Raw genomic sequence first — 15,689 nt, 5'->3', positions numbered from 1 at the left:
CATTCCTAGATACTGGTCTGTAGTAGCGGTGAATAATAACATTATGGTTTCTCATTTTAAGCCCTGACTCCTGCAAATTTGCCAATGGCTTTGCCAACTTTTTCATATATTCATGTTCAGGATTCATTGCAGCCAGATTGGTCAGTCTGTCTTCGCCCATACTTGGTTGAAGAAAACTTCTTTATTAATTTTAATTTCAAAGAGTTTTTTTCACATGAAACAACAGATATACAAATAGTTATGAAAAGTCTTAAATATGAGGATATTTTTGGCATAGATTTATAGAAATTTCATTTCAAATGTCTCCCCTAGTTGAAAAATCACTAAAGTGGTGTCACCAGAAAGTTTGTCACAAATTTCTATTTTATTCAGTAAAAACTTTCCAAGTTTTTCTTCTTTTACAAAAATCAGAAAGATGGTTAAATGAGAGTGACATGACATTATTGGATCCACTGCTTTAGAACTGAGTGTCCAGTTCTTGGTGTAGAAGGATCAAGGCCTTCCAACTTTATTCCTTCAATATTTTCTGGCACTTTTAGAGCAGTATCTTTTGTCATTTTTCCTGGCGTTCTTTAAAATTTGATTCTTTTTCTGTTTAATTATACTTTTCCTTGCATTTGTTGGCTGCAGTTAATGGCCTTCTCTACAATCTCTGGGCATAGATCTTCAAGGGACAGTTTTTTAAAATAGAAGTATAGGACTTCCCTGGTGGCGCAGTGGTTAAGAATCTGCCTGTCAATGCAGGGGACACAGGTTCAAGCCATGGACTGGGAAGATCCCACATGCTGCAGAGCAACTAAGCCCATGCGCCACAACTACTGAGCCCTCATGCCACAACTACTGAAGCCCACGCACCTAGAGCCTGTGCTCCGCAACAAGAGAAGCCGCCGCCATGAGAAGCCCGCGCACCGCAACGAAGAGTAGCCCCCGCTCACCACAACTAGAGAAAGCCCGTGCACAGCAGCAAAGACCCAATGCAGCCAAAAATAAATAAATAAATAAATAAATAGAAGTGTAGTTGATTTACAACATTGTGTTAGTTTCAGGTGTACAGCAAAGTGATTCAATTATACACATATAGGTATATCTATATGCACACATGCATATATACATTCCTTTTCAGTTTCTTTTCCATTATAGGTCATTACAAGATATTGAATACAGTTCTCTGTGCTATACAGTTGGTCCTTGTTGTTTATCTATTTTATATATAGCAGTGTGTTTATGTTAATCTCAAACTCCTAATTTATCCCTCCGCCCTCCCATTCAAGGAACAGTTTTAAAGTTTGATGTATCACTGTACATTGTTCAAGGCAAGTTTTGGCTGGTGTCAAGTATTTTTGTGACTCATTAACCTCATCTATAAATTCACACTAGGGTAAAAATTACTAAATTGGACCATTGTTGTAAGAGTTTATTTTCTTCATTATCTTTTAGTTTAAAAAACAATTAACAGTGGAAAATAATGAATTTCAATCTTAAAGACACTCTTTAATTTCAACTTATGAAACAACGTAACGCCACGTAGTTTACACTCTGTTTTAAGCTTTAAACACAAATGAACTTGCAAATGATCCCTCAGGATGACAGCATTGACGTCATATAAGTTCTGTTTCTCTGTTGCAATCATGAGGGTATCACAGTTTATTTGGAATCTACCGTTTAAGTGCAGGATGTATATGTAGTTCCACAGGGATTGGACAGACAGGGTCTGTGCCCAAAGTGAACTTGAACTATCCTGAGCTGCTAGTCACTTACTCTTAAAACAAATGCATATAGTTGAGTTCGTCTGTCTCCGTATAGGGAGGGACTTCCATATAACCGGGAGTTATTTGAATTAATTTCCATGTAGAAATCAATGTGTATTAAAATGTTCAAATGATAAATATGTGTTAATTTGAAGCTTGCACATATATTATTAAAACTCAAAGTAATGGTAGCAGTTGTTTAGAGCCTAGACCAACAAAAGATTTTGGGGGATAGGAGTATTTTATCACCGACATTGTTTAGAGTTGCTGGTACATGGTGATAAAAATGTGCACAGACAATGCACTCTGTTTCTGCTTGTGTCTGGAGCGGCCGGTTTTCCACTGGCAGGATGGCCAGTGCTGCTTGGAAAGCAGTGAGTAAGGGCAGGGGAGGGAAAAATGGGGTTGAACGGGCTGGCAAGAGCCAAGTACTCAGAGGTCTTGCAGGCCACGGTGATGGAGTGTGGCTTTCATCTTAAGTGCAATGTGCTCTCACAGTACCAGATAGACATCCCTACCATAGAACGTGAACAAGTAACCAGGAAATTACAAAAGAGTGGGATGTCTTTTTCATCAGGCCATCATCTCCTTCAGCACAATATATTTCATGTATCTTTGTAAACCCAGCATTTTTCTCAGTGCTTATGAGAGACTGAATATGCAGATAAGCCAGGCCAGATATAAAAATTGAACTCTGACCCACAATCTGCAACATCCATCCCAGGAAACCAACCCGTTATCTATAGTAACCAGTCTAGGAAGTCAAAGTATTATCCTTAGTAACCAGTTCAGGAAGCCAAACAGTAACCCCTGTAACCTTTGTTCCCAAATGCTCAGGACTTGATTAATAACTGACAGTGTACTTAATTTTTGCCCCAGCTTCCAATCATCTAGGACCAATTTTAGAAAGCCAAATATGCCCCCCTCCCACCCCCAGCCAATTACCAAGGATGCCCTCTTTCTACTTAGCCTGCCTACAGCTTCCCTGTGCTAACAGGGAGTACCTGAAGGCTTTCCTTTTTTCTACCATAAAGCTTTACCCCTCCTCTGCTTGCCTCTGAGTCTTTGACTCCCTTGCTAGGGCAAGCTCCGAATAAACAGCCTTTCTTGTTCTGGTTTGGGTGGTCTTCATTTATTTCCACACTTGACTCATACAATAAACGAGTGGATGAATGAATTACGACCCTGCCATCCAGAAGTTGAACAAAGTCAAGGCAGAGATACAGCTGAGGTGGGAAAGATGAATAGCAACACGGAAGACTGACAACAGAAACTCTGCAGGCAAGCAGACTAGACACAGAGACTAAGCCGGATGCCTGTCCCTTTATCCACATGGGATCCTACTATGCAAGGTCAATCTTAACCTGCATTTTGCACTTACTATATTGTAAGCATCTTTCCACTTAATAGTATATTCTTCAGGGATACAATTTTAAATGGCTGCATAGTATTCCATGAGGGCAAGTTGATAATTGTTTCTAATTTTAAACATAAAATTCCTGAGTCAAAGTGTGCACTAAATTTTAAAGTTCTTCTTACATGTTTCCAAACTGTTCCCTTAAAGGTTAGAGAAATTTGCCCTTGTATTCAGTGTATATGGAGAGTATTCAGTTCCTACTTTTTTATTAGCACTGTGTTTTCTAAGTCCTTTCCAATGTTTTCTAAGTCCTTTCCAATCTTTATCCATTTAAAGCCAAAACTGTTTATTTGGTATTGATTTGCATGTCTTTGGTAACTGATGGGCTAAACATCCTTTAAATATAGTCATTGATCATTTTATTTCTTTTTAGATAAACTTCTTGTTCACATCTGTCTTTTTCTGGGTCAATTTCACACGGTTTTAAAATCATAGTTCTGTAATGTATTTTATTATCTGATAGGACATACCCTTATAATTCCCATTTTTTCAAAATTTTTAGGAACATTTTACTTTTATGAAGATTTTGATTGAAATTGCATTATATTTATAAATCAATTGAAAAAGTACTATCTTTACAATATTGTCAAAACATAGCTTATGTCACCATGTATTCAGAATTTTTTGTTTTACTCATAGGGACCCTTCATATTTATTGTTTTTTTAAAAAATATTTCTATTTCTAGGGATTTATTTATTTATTTATTTCCTTATTTAGGCCACACTGTGGGATCTTAGTTCCCCAACAAGGGATTGAACCCAGGCCATGGCGGTGAGTGTGCCCTAACCACTGGGCTGCCAGGGAACTCCCCATATTTATTGTTTATTTTATTCCTATGTATTCAGATTTTATATTGCTATTGTGGATGATACTATTTTGTATCATTAGTTTTTACTGATCATACAGATAAATAGAAAAGTGTATTTTTAAAATTATATATTTACCCTGTAACTGGCCACCAGATTGAACTGTCTTAGTTGTTCTAATTTTTATTTTCAATTGGTTCTCTTGGGTTTTCCAGGTCAACAAACATAATACGAAAGACCGAAAAAGTGCCTTCGCCGTTCCAATAGTCATACATTTTAAATCTTGTCGTTGTCGTATTGAATTGCCTAGAACAGGCAGAATGCTGTTAATGATGATTAGGAACATCCTTGTCCCATTGCTAACTTGAGTGAAAATGATGCTAGCTTTCCACTGTCATGTGTGATACTGCCTGTAGTTAGAGGTAGATATTTTGTATCATTCTAAGATTGGATGCTTCTTTTCCAAATTTATTGAGCTTTCATCAGGAAGATATTTGGATTCATACCATGTCTTTCAAGTTTCGTCAAGATGACTGCATGGTTTTTCCTCTTTGACTTTCCAACGAGTTGAATTATAGTTAATAAACATTTTTAATGTCGAGGCATCTTTGCATTTTGGCAAGAAAACCTTCTTGAGCTTGTTGGATTTGAATTGCAATATTTTAGTTAGGATGTTTGCATCTGTGTTTATAAATGAGATTGGTTCATAGATTTTTACTTTTTGTTCCATCTTTAGCAAGTTTTGGTATCAACATCATGCTTGCTTTGAACAATGAACTGGGAGAATTCCTAAGTTTCTCTTTCCTCTGAAGCAACTTAAATGGCTTCATGTTTGGAAGAAATTGCCCTTAAAACTTAATTCAAGACCTTGTTTTTGGACTCAATTCTTTGACATTTTTTTCCAGTTCTTCTAACTTTATCCCTCCTCCCCTTTTCTTACAAAAAAATTGTTTTTTCAATATTTCTTTCATTGACAGTTTTGGTAATCAGTATATTTTCAAGAAATTTATAAATCTTATTGAGATTTTAAAAACTACTGATGTGAAATTGAGGGACGTTCTACAAATTACCTGACTAGAACACCTCTAAGCGGTCAAGGTCATGACAAACAAGGAAAGACTGAGAACCGCCACAGGCCAGAGGGACCAAGGAGATGTGATAACTGATGCCATGTGCTATCCTGAGTAGGATTCTGGTACAGAAAAAGGACACAAGTGGAAAAATGGGTGAAATCCAAATAAAGTCTGGATTTCATTAAAAAATTATTGGTATGGAGTTGTCACAGCGCCACCCCCATAGCAGTGATTATTTTCCTTTTCTACTCTTAAAATTGTTTGTTCTTTTAAAACTTTTTTCTTGCTCAAACCTGGCAGGGATTTGTTTGTTTTTAGGAACTCATTCTTGAATTTATTTAGTAGTTTAACTTAAAAAATTAAATTGTCAGTTATTTTTAATTTTTGCTAACCTTTTGTTATTACTTCCAACTTACATAAAAGTTACAAAAATAGTTCAGGGGACTCTCACATATTCTTTATAAATTGTTTAAGTCTGTCCCATTTACTCTCTCTCTTCCTTTTACACATACTAATTAGTATACATGCACTAATATTCAGTGTATACATGAGTATTTATAATGTTTTTTCTAAATCATTTGAGAATAGGTTGGAGACATCATTCTTTTTTATACTTAAATACTTCAATTTTATTTCCTAAGAATGAGGCCTTTTTAAAAAATATAACCATAGCACCAGAAAAATCAGGAAATTTAACATTGATACCATACTATTATCTAACCCACAATCCATATTCAAATTTTGTCAGTTGTCCCAATACTGTATTTTATGGCTGTTGTTTTTTTTCTTTGCAGGATGGAGATGAATCCAGGATCAAGTATTGTATTTAGCTGTCAAGTCTCTTTAGCCTTCTTTAATCTGGAACTCAGCCTTTAACTGTGTTTCTTGATCTTGACATTTTAAAAGAGCACAGGCCAGTTATTTCACAAAATGTCTCTCTTTGGGGTTTGTTTCATGATTCCTCTTGTATAGATGAGGGTTATGCACTTTGGGCAGGAATGCCACACGAGTGATGTTGTGTTCTTCTCAGTGCATCTTACTGTGAGCCATATGCTATTGTTGTTCCAATACTGGTGATGTTAACTTTGATCACTTGATTAGATGGTGTTTATCTGGTTTCTCCATTGTAAAGTTGCCATTTCCCCCTTTGTGGGGAGATACTTTCATACTATGTAAACATTCACTTCCTCATCAAATTTTTACCTACTAGTTTTAGTACATGCTGATGGTTTTCTAACCCCATCATTCAGTCTATATTATCAATTGGCGTTCTACTGTAAGGAAGAGTTTTTTCTCCCCACCTTCTTAATTTAAAATTAACTAATTAATTAATATCATATAGACTCATGGATTCAATTTATTCAGTGGGTTATAATCCTGTGCTGTTATTATATAAAAACATATTTTAATGTTGAAATTGCCCCAGATTTGGCAATTGGGAATCTCTTCAATCTGCTTCTTGTCCTCATGACTCTACTTCCTGACACAGAAAGATGTTTCAGGCTCATCCTGTACTTTCTGTGCCCTGGCTCTAGACTCAGTTATTTCTCCAAGGCGACTTACCTAAAACAAACTGTAAGCAAATACTGATCCCTAGTTGGTGGTGAATCTAGTTGGTTTCCTTTTTGCAATGGTATTGAGTTAGAATTTTGAACTTTCCTTCTGTGAGTTCTAGGCTTGAGCAAATGAATACATATACTGAGGACAATGGGAACCGAGTTTCTCGTTCTTGGGGAGATATGAAAAGGAAGAGATTAGAAATGTACCCTATTGTGCTGGATTGAGATGGAAGGTAGCAGATGAACTCATGATTTTTAATATCTATCTATCTATCTATCATCTATCTATCTATCTATCCATCTTTAGATCTATAGATACAGAAATAAATACTGATGCCTAGGTAATGTGTGTGTGTGTGTGTGTGTGTATATGCATGCACCTATTTCCCAGCTCTGTCTGCTGAGAGGAACTACAAGCAATGACATGCCAGTAGCAATGAGCCTACCTAGTACTAAGATCTTGATTTTTAATTATTAATCTCAATTAAATTTTTAAAAAGTTTATCCTTCTTTTTTGCATGTTATATTATAGGGGAATTTTGTAAAAGCATTTTAAAAGCTGCATTCTGTATAGCAGCATTATCCAATAGAACTTTTTGCAATGAAAGAAATGTATCTGCACTATTTAATATGGGATCCACTAGACACACAAAATGTGGTTAGTAAGACTAAAGACTTGATTCTTCATTTTATTTAATTTTAATTTGTTAAAATTTGAATTTAAATAGCCACTTGTGTTTCGTAGCTACCATATTAAATTTTGGGGTGTAAGATTTGAAAGATGTATGTATAAATATACATATATAATATAGATGTATATATATCTTATTTGAAACACACATATATATGTATATATATTCAAGTTTATTAATATTCAAATCCATTTTGTTCAAATATCATATTGGATCTATATAATTTTACATGACATATATTTTCACGTTTATTAATAATATTGGTCAAATCCTCTCTATTTTCTTTGTGTATCTGGCAAGGATAGAGAGAAAAATGTTCACATTGACCATTTTGCTTCAATCTCTACCTTGTTAAATATTAATATTAGTACCCTTGATTTATTTTTGTTTGTGTTTGCATGGTAAGTCTTTGCCCATCACTTTATTTGGCATGTAGAAAGAACTCAACATTTATTTGTTCAATGAATAAATGTGTGAATGAATTTTTTAAACTTTCTGGGACATATTATTATAGGTGTACTCCTTTATAATAGCACAAAGCTGGATTTTGTTTTTGACCCATACTTTTCTTTCTTTCTTTTCTTTTAATAGAGAAATTTAACTCATTTACATTTTATGCTTAGTTCCTTTTAGGCCTTTTTTCCCTTTATGTGAAATTAAAGCATTTCCTATGTAGTTCTTTCTGGGTGAGGATCGCTGTGGTCCTTTTACCCTGAAGAACTTCCATATTCATGCAGCCTAAGGAAGACGTTTTCTTTTTAATTATTGCTTCTCCACTCTATTTCCTTTTGAACTACTTTTATATCCAGTTTAAGGGCCCTCTTTTTCTTCTTTCTTTTTCATTTTTCATTTGTTGACCTTTTTTGAGTCCTTCTAATATTTTTTGAGCTGGTCTTTTAATTCTCCATGTAAAAACCTGTCAATCATATTTCTCACCCCAAAAGCAGTCTTTTCAGATTTTTCCTTTTAATACTGACTCCCATACTTTCATAGTTGAAATGTTCTCTAGGAAGAATACCTTGAGAATCTTTACCCTTTTCTCCTGTTTCTTGCACTAACTCTGCCATGTAATGTGACATTTGCTCTAATTGCTCCGCTGTATGTCTGTATTTGAATGGCTAAATAATTCCATATGGCTCATGATTTCTCTGTTTTCTCTCCCATACGGGGCAGTCAGAATGTTATCGAGTAGGGGGTTTTGAGAGAGTTTAAGGGCTCCTGTTTAAATCTTTCAGGCCCAGGTAAAAGGGAGGAGGGAAAAGTTTAGATTTACCGTGGTTTTCCTTTGCCGAATTAGCTTCAATGAGCCACAGCCAGAGGTCCCCAGGCAGCGGGCTTCTCCTCTCTGTTGAAGAGTGTTTGTTTCCTGTTGGTTGTGGCAGCACTGAGTTAGGAGAGTGATGCCCTCCTTCTCTATTAGCCAGGATGACAGAGGTTGAGAGGTGTTTAATGGTCTCAGCCCTCCAAACGTGTGTGTGCTCGTACTGTCTTCATAATACATAAGAGAGAAACTAGGTTTAAAGACTGTAGCAGAGAATTCCCTGGGATGGAGGGTAGCTCTACACAGAGGATTAGACACCACCATCTCCCCTCTCTGGACACCAGCTTGTCCCACCCACCCAGATTAGCTCCACTGCATGGATCAGCATGTAACCAACTCAACCAAAAGGTGTTCTCTTTTGTTCCATTTGTTCTTATTTGTGTCTGAAGTTCAAGTTTGGAAAACTCCAGGATTGCAGGGTACCAAGGTGAAAGCATGAAGTTTGGTTTGTTTGGGAACATAGACTTCAGAATTTTTGTTTTTATCAATTGCTACCACATTGAAAAGCACATATTCACAGGCTCAAATGTCCAATTCGATGGGTAATTTTCTTTTTTTAAATTTTTCTTTTATACTGGAGTATAACTGATTTACAATGTTGTGTTAGTTTCAAGTGTACACCCAAGTGAGTCAGTTATACATATACATATAGTATCTATTCTTTTTCAGATTCTTCTCCCGTATAGGTTATTGCAGAGTACTGAGTAGAGTTCCCTGTGCTATATTGTAGATCCTTGTTGATTATCTATTTTATATGTAACAGTAGTGAGTATATGTTAATCCCAAACTTTTAATTTATCCTTCCCCCCACCTTTCCCATTTGGTAGCCATAATTTTGTTTTCTATGTCTGTGAGTCTGTTTCTGTTTTATATATAAGTTCATTTGTATCATTTTTTTAGATTCCACATATAAGTGGTATCATATGATATTTGTCTTTCTCTGTCTGACTTAATTCACTTAGTATGATAATCTCTAGGTTCATCCATGTTGCTGCAAGTGGCATTATTTCATTCTTTTCTATGGCTGAGTAGTATTCTGTTGTATATATGTACCACATCTTCTTTATTCATTTTTCTGTCAATGGACATTTAGGTTTCTTCCACACCTTGGCTATTGTAAATGGTGCTGCAATGAACATTGGGGTGCATGTGTCTTTTTGAAGTATGGTTTTTCTCTGGATATATGTCAATGGGAATTTTCGTATGAAGCTATTTTCATATGAAGCTTCAGAAAAAAAAACAATTAATGAAGGGGACAATTTTAAAATTAATTTTTCCTTGTAATTGAAGACACAGTGACAGAATGCAGATAAAAGTATTTTGAATTCAATATAAATGATGAAGCCACTTTCAGTTTCTTGTATGACCTCCTCAAGTTACAGGAAATGGCAGAGGAAGCATGAAAATGCCATTGTATAAATTTACATTGAAAATTAAATTCAGACTGAACAGTTAAATCTTTTTAGAAAAATTGTTTCATGGGAATCATCAGCTCTAGATGTACTAAAATTTGTATTTTGAAATGATTTATCAGAAATTTATACCAACGCTGTCACAGCCTGTAAAATATTCTTAGGAGCTCCAGTAACAGTTACATCACCAGAAAGATCATTCTCAAATTAAAAATGATCAAATATTATTTGCAATCTTGCATTTGCCAAGGTTGATTTTGATATCACTTTCACTTGTATCAGCTGAAGATGAAACTGCTAAAAGTATAAATTTTGATAACCTAATAAATGAATTTTCAGAAATTTGCAGAAAAGAGAGCCAGAAATCTTGTGATCAATCAAAATATCATATTAATAAAGTATTATTTATTGTATTATATAAAATTATGACACAAATTTTTTTTTGCAATTTGTAAGTCATGTTGTTACTCATGTACTTGTAGTACACCTATTACATCTTATAAGTAACAGAATTTTTTGAAGGAAAAAGATTTGTATTTTAGTATCTCATGGTATTATATCAGGCAATAAAGGATGCCTATCATATTACAAGTGATGTTAAGTTTGATTGCTTGGTTAAGGTGCTGTCTACCAGGTTCTCTGCTATAAAATTGCTGCTTTCCCCTTTGTAATTAATTCCTGCAGGACTTTTCTGTTTCTTACCATACTTTTGCCTGCTAATTTTACTATCCATTGCCAATTCTTACCTGCAACAATTATTACTGTGGATCAAAATTCCAAAGGCATTCTTCACAGAAATAGAAGAAACAATCCTAAAATTTGTGTGGAACCACAAAAGACCTCAAATAGCCAAAGCAATCTTGAGAAAAAAGAACAAAGCTGGAGGTATCATGCTTCCTGATTTCAAATTATACTACAAAGCCATAGTAATAAAAACAGTATGGTACTGGCACAAAAATAGACAGATAAACCAATGGGACAGAATAGAGAGCCCATAATAAAATTTTGGCATATAGGGTCAACTAATATTTGGCAAGGGAGCCAAGAATACCCAATGAGGAAAGGACGGTTTCTTCAACAAATGGTATTAGGAAAGCTGGATATTCACATTCAGAACAATGAAATTGGACCTTTATCTAAAAAAAACTGAGAGTAAAATGGTGGTTATCAGGGGGTGGGGGATGAGGGGAAAGAATTGGTAGTGTTTAGGGTACAAATTTGTAATGAGTAGTAAATAAGCCACAGAGATCTAATGCACAGTATAATGAATATAGATAATAATATTGTACTATGATTACATAATGTGATAAATACCGCTACAACGGCAGTCATATTACAGTGTATAAACGTATCAAAGTAACACCCTATACACTTTAAATTTACACAATGTTACACATCAAATGTATTCAATAATAAAAAATAACAACAACCCCAAAATAAAAGCACCTGTATTAAAGATGTTTATGAGTTGGGTACTTATAGGATACATTGAGTAGAAAGTTATTTCAGGGAATGGATGTTAGAGCTCTTTAGTAATGCTTTTAGAGAAGAGTATATAAACACTTGTAACAACAAAGTTCATAAATGTGATACCCACTTGGTATGAAATAAAGTGCGTTTTTAAGTGAAAAAAATTATTACCATGATGTTTGCTTAATGGTGACTTTCTATTTCCACTATTCCATCTGTACTTGTGAATGAAAATTCTGTAGCAAGGAAAAGCTGTCCGCTTTCCCCATTTACTTTTTTATTTAGTTATTTACAGATATCAGTATGGATTTATGGCTATATGTTTTATTCTAAGGGTTACATTATGTTACTATTATTTATTTTCTTGCTTAAGTTGTCCTGCTTCTCTTTTATGTTGCATCTTCAGGGTGAATTTAGAGAACTCTTTAAAACTCTGGAACCAGAAGATTAAACAAGCATGTGTCTCACGATATGCCCATGTCACGTGCAATATGTTCTTCCAGAGACTGTGATGATCTGTGAAGGGCCTCCTGGCCACCAGAATCCCAGGGTGTGTGTATGGACACACAGTTTCTCATTATGGAAATGGATGCTCTTCTTTTTAACCCTGCCACCATGATTGGTGAACCACTTTCTAGAGCATCTTCTTTCTGGCCTGAATGGAATGGAGGGCTTCGCAGGGATGGCTTGGGGCTCGGAGGTCTGGCTGGGAGCTGGGACCGGGCACTGCTTCTCTGTTTCACGGACTCTACCTTGAACACCAAAGTGTGTCCAGTTTTAGGGCGTCTCTGATTTTGGCCTAGTCAGCCCACCTCTTACCATGATTGTAAGTAGAGAACAGATGATGTGGTGCCAGCACCATTTTCCTGAGAAATAAACCTGTTTTGCCAGGAAAGAAATCTACTTCTCTAAGCCTAGTCCTTGATTGAGGAAAAAATGTAAATATCCCAAATGTTTTGAAATTATAAGAAAAATACACACGGGCTTCCCTGGTGGCGCAGTGGTTAAGAATCCGCCTGCCAATACAGGGGACACGGGTTTGAGCCCTCGTCCGGGAAGATCCCACATGCCGCGGATCAACTAAGCCCACAAGCCACAACAACTGAGCCCACATGCCACAACTACTGAAGTCCACATTCTGCAACTACTGAAGCCTGCATGCCTAGAGCCCGTGCTCCGCAACAAGAGACGCCACCACAATGAGAAGCCCGTGCACCGCAACGAAGAGTAGCCCCACTCGCTGCAACTAGAGAAAGCCCACACGCAGCAATGAAGACCCAACACAGCCAAAAATAATAAATAAAATAAATAAATTTATGAAAAAAGAAGGGGATCCCCCCTGGGGATCCTTTAAATAAAAAAGAAAAATACACACTGAAACCCCCCAAATCATCTTGGGTAGTGGTGGTGGTAGATGGAATTTTGAGAATGAAGTATGTATACTATTTTAGAGGCACTGACTATAAATTTAAGGTCTCCTTGTTTAGAGTAGCATAACAGTTGTAATGCCTCGTAATTTTATGGTGTCTTGTAGATTGACTGCTAGTATATGGCAAAATTCAGCTAAATATAAAGGTATAGTTTATTTAGGCAATACATAAAGTTTTACCAATTAAGTTAACATGTAGCATTTAAATTTTGTTACTAAAGGGACTTGCTGCTGGGTAAGACCTCCAGCCTCTTTTAGATTTCTGACAGTTAACAAGAAGCACACTTGAAAAGCTTGATTGGCTTCGAAGAAAAGCAAGGGATGTGATTATGTTTTTACTACTCAGAGACCTCCATGGGGTTGAGAAGGAGCAGAGGGAAAATGAGGGGAACCCCTCTCCCTACCCCCACCCACAAAACTGGCTGAATAAATGTTCGCTGAGTAGAATCAGGTTTAAGGAGGACCAAGGTCTGAGTTCTCTGTGATGGGAGTATCTGCTTCCTGTGATATTTGTTAATTGCCTTCATTAGAGGAATGCACATTCACATTTACACTTGTGTATTGGTTGATTTTTTAAAAGATCTTTTCCCAAATTTTGGATACTCTTATTCATTCACTGAACAAACGTGTTTTGATTCCCTCCTGTATGAAGGGAAGAACTGGTGTCACGGAGAGCAGGAGGAGGCATCAAGATCTGGGTACCAGAATCCACATTCTAGGATCGATTTGTGTGTACCCAAGGGAAGAGGGACGGACCCAGCTGATTCTTGATACATCAAACAGATGACGTCCCTCTGCTGTATCTACATCCCCAAGTGTAGCTCTCTGCCTCGGAAGTCAAAGAGAGGCGGGCTGAGGAATCGGAGGATTTTTGTGCTAAAAATCTGTCTTTTACCTGTTTAAATTACAATACTGAATAATTTTGTATGTGTAAAAACTGTCAAAATTATTCTTAAACCGTACTTTTGCCGTGTGCTAAAATTACTTTCCATTATGACCTATTTGTACATCATGTGAACCAAATATCTCAGCTGGGAAATGTAAATGTGTTTTTGTTTTTGCTCTGCAGTTAGGTCAGCAGATGTATGCAACAAATATGATTGCAAGGGTGAAGGTGACATGATTTACTTAAATCAGGCAATTTCTCCATTAAAGCATTGACGCCTCAACTCATAAAGGCACTCTTTAGCAGATGAACTATAACGTCGCCCAGCATTTGTCATATTAGGTGATTTGAAAGGAAAGAACAATTATAAAAATGAATCTAATTCTCTGTTGAAGAAAAGAAATCCAGTTTTTGCAGCAGGGGGTGGTTAATTTTCCATAGATAAAAACAGGTTTCACAACAGTTCTGTAGCCATAATGTTCCACAATTGAAACAGAAGAAGAAAAGGATCCAGCGCCAAAGCAGACAGTTGTAGGAATTAGTCATTTAGGGCTAGGGAAGCAGGTTTCCCCTCCAGCATCAAAGGTTATTTTGTTCCCTGTAGGAACAGCTCTGTTGCCATCAACCATGCTGGAGTGTCCCCAACCACTGCCACCACCTCCCAGCTTACCCCTGTTTCTGAGCTGCTTTCAATTAGCAGGGATTATTAAACTGGAAACATTTTAAACTGCTGCTGAAGCTGCTTTCCTGAGAGCTGAGCTGGAGGCATCACAATAAAAGCGGATTGATTAGCAAAGAACGTACTTACAGCAACTGATGCCCCGTGTCATTTTCTATGCATTTCACAAGCTCCCCTGCCCTCTGAATTTTGCGTTTTCATTCAGAGATTAACCTTGGTTTCTCTCTCTGGCACTTTCTATAGCCTGGGGGCTCTCAACTTCCATCTCAGTGACTTGCCCTGGACCCACTCGCTCTTCACGCCCCTCCTCTCACTTGGACCCCAAGGAGGGTGACTCACAGGCCAGGGTGGGCGGGCCCTTGAGGGAAGACTCTTAGGTTCCTGCCTTATCAGCCTTCTTCTGTGGTGTTTAATTGTCAGAATGCTAGAATAACAGCAACAAATAACACATCTCTAAAGAAAACAGGCCACAGAGCACTGATGGGGTGGAGGCAGGTGTCTGCGTCCTGCTGGAGGTTTCAAAAACTGGAGGCATGTACCTTGAAGCATCATCTTATCCTCAAGGATCTTCTGTCTTCTGTTTATCTTTCTTAGATTTTCTTGTGTGAATCTTTTGTTTCTCCAGCTAAACTAAACTTATTTGATAATACACACTCTTTGGTTAATACTTTGATATGCTTTTATATACATATCTATGTATATAACACATTTATAATTTATTATATAATATATATCATTTATATTATAAATTATATTATATATTATAAATTATGTTATTTATATTATATTTATATCTATAGCTTAATTCTAACAACAATGCTCTGAGTTAGGTATAGTTAATACCCCCATTTTTAAAGATAAATTAACTGAGACTCGGAAGGGGTCGAAGCTGACTTCAGAATGGGGCAGAACGTTTAACCACAGTGCTGCTTCTTTGTCCAAAACTGTCCCTACTCTGAGCTTCAGATTCCTCATCTGTCACAAGAGGGGTTCGAGACAGATCCTCTCTATTCCTTTCCAGATTGTTTGCTTAAAAAAACCCCCAAAAACCCATTAGTTTATTCAACACATGCTTGTTTTGTGTTTACTTTGTACCTGACTCATTCCAGGCTCTGGGGATGGACATGAACTAGTCAGACCAGCTTCCTCCTGTCGTGGGGATGGGGCTCACACCCCAGCTCTGATGTTTCTGACCA

The sequence above is a fragment of the Balaenoptera borealis genome (assembly GCF_965194805.1).
Source record: "Balaenoptera borealis genome assembly, chromosome: 19".
Lineage (NCBI taxonomy): Eukaryota > Metazoa > Chordata > Mammalia > Artiodactyla > Balaenopteridae > Balaenoptera > Balaenoptera borealis.
The sequence above is the reverse complement of the archived record's forward strand: the minus strand, read 5'-3'. Positions refer to the sequence as shown.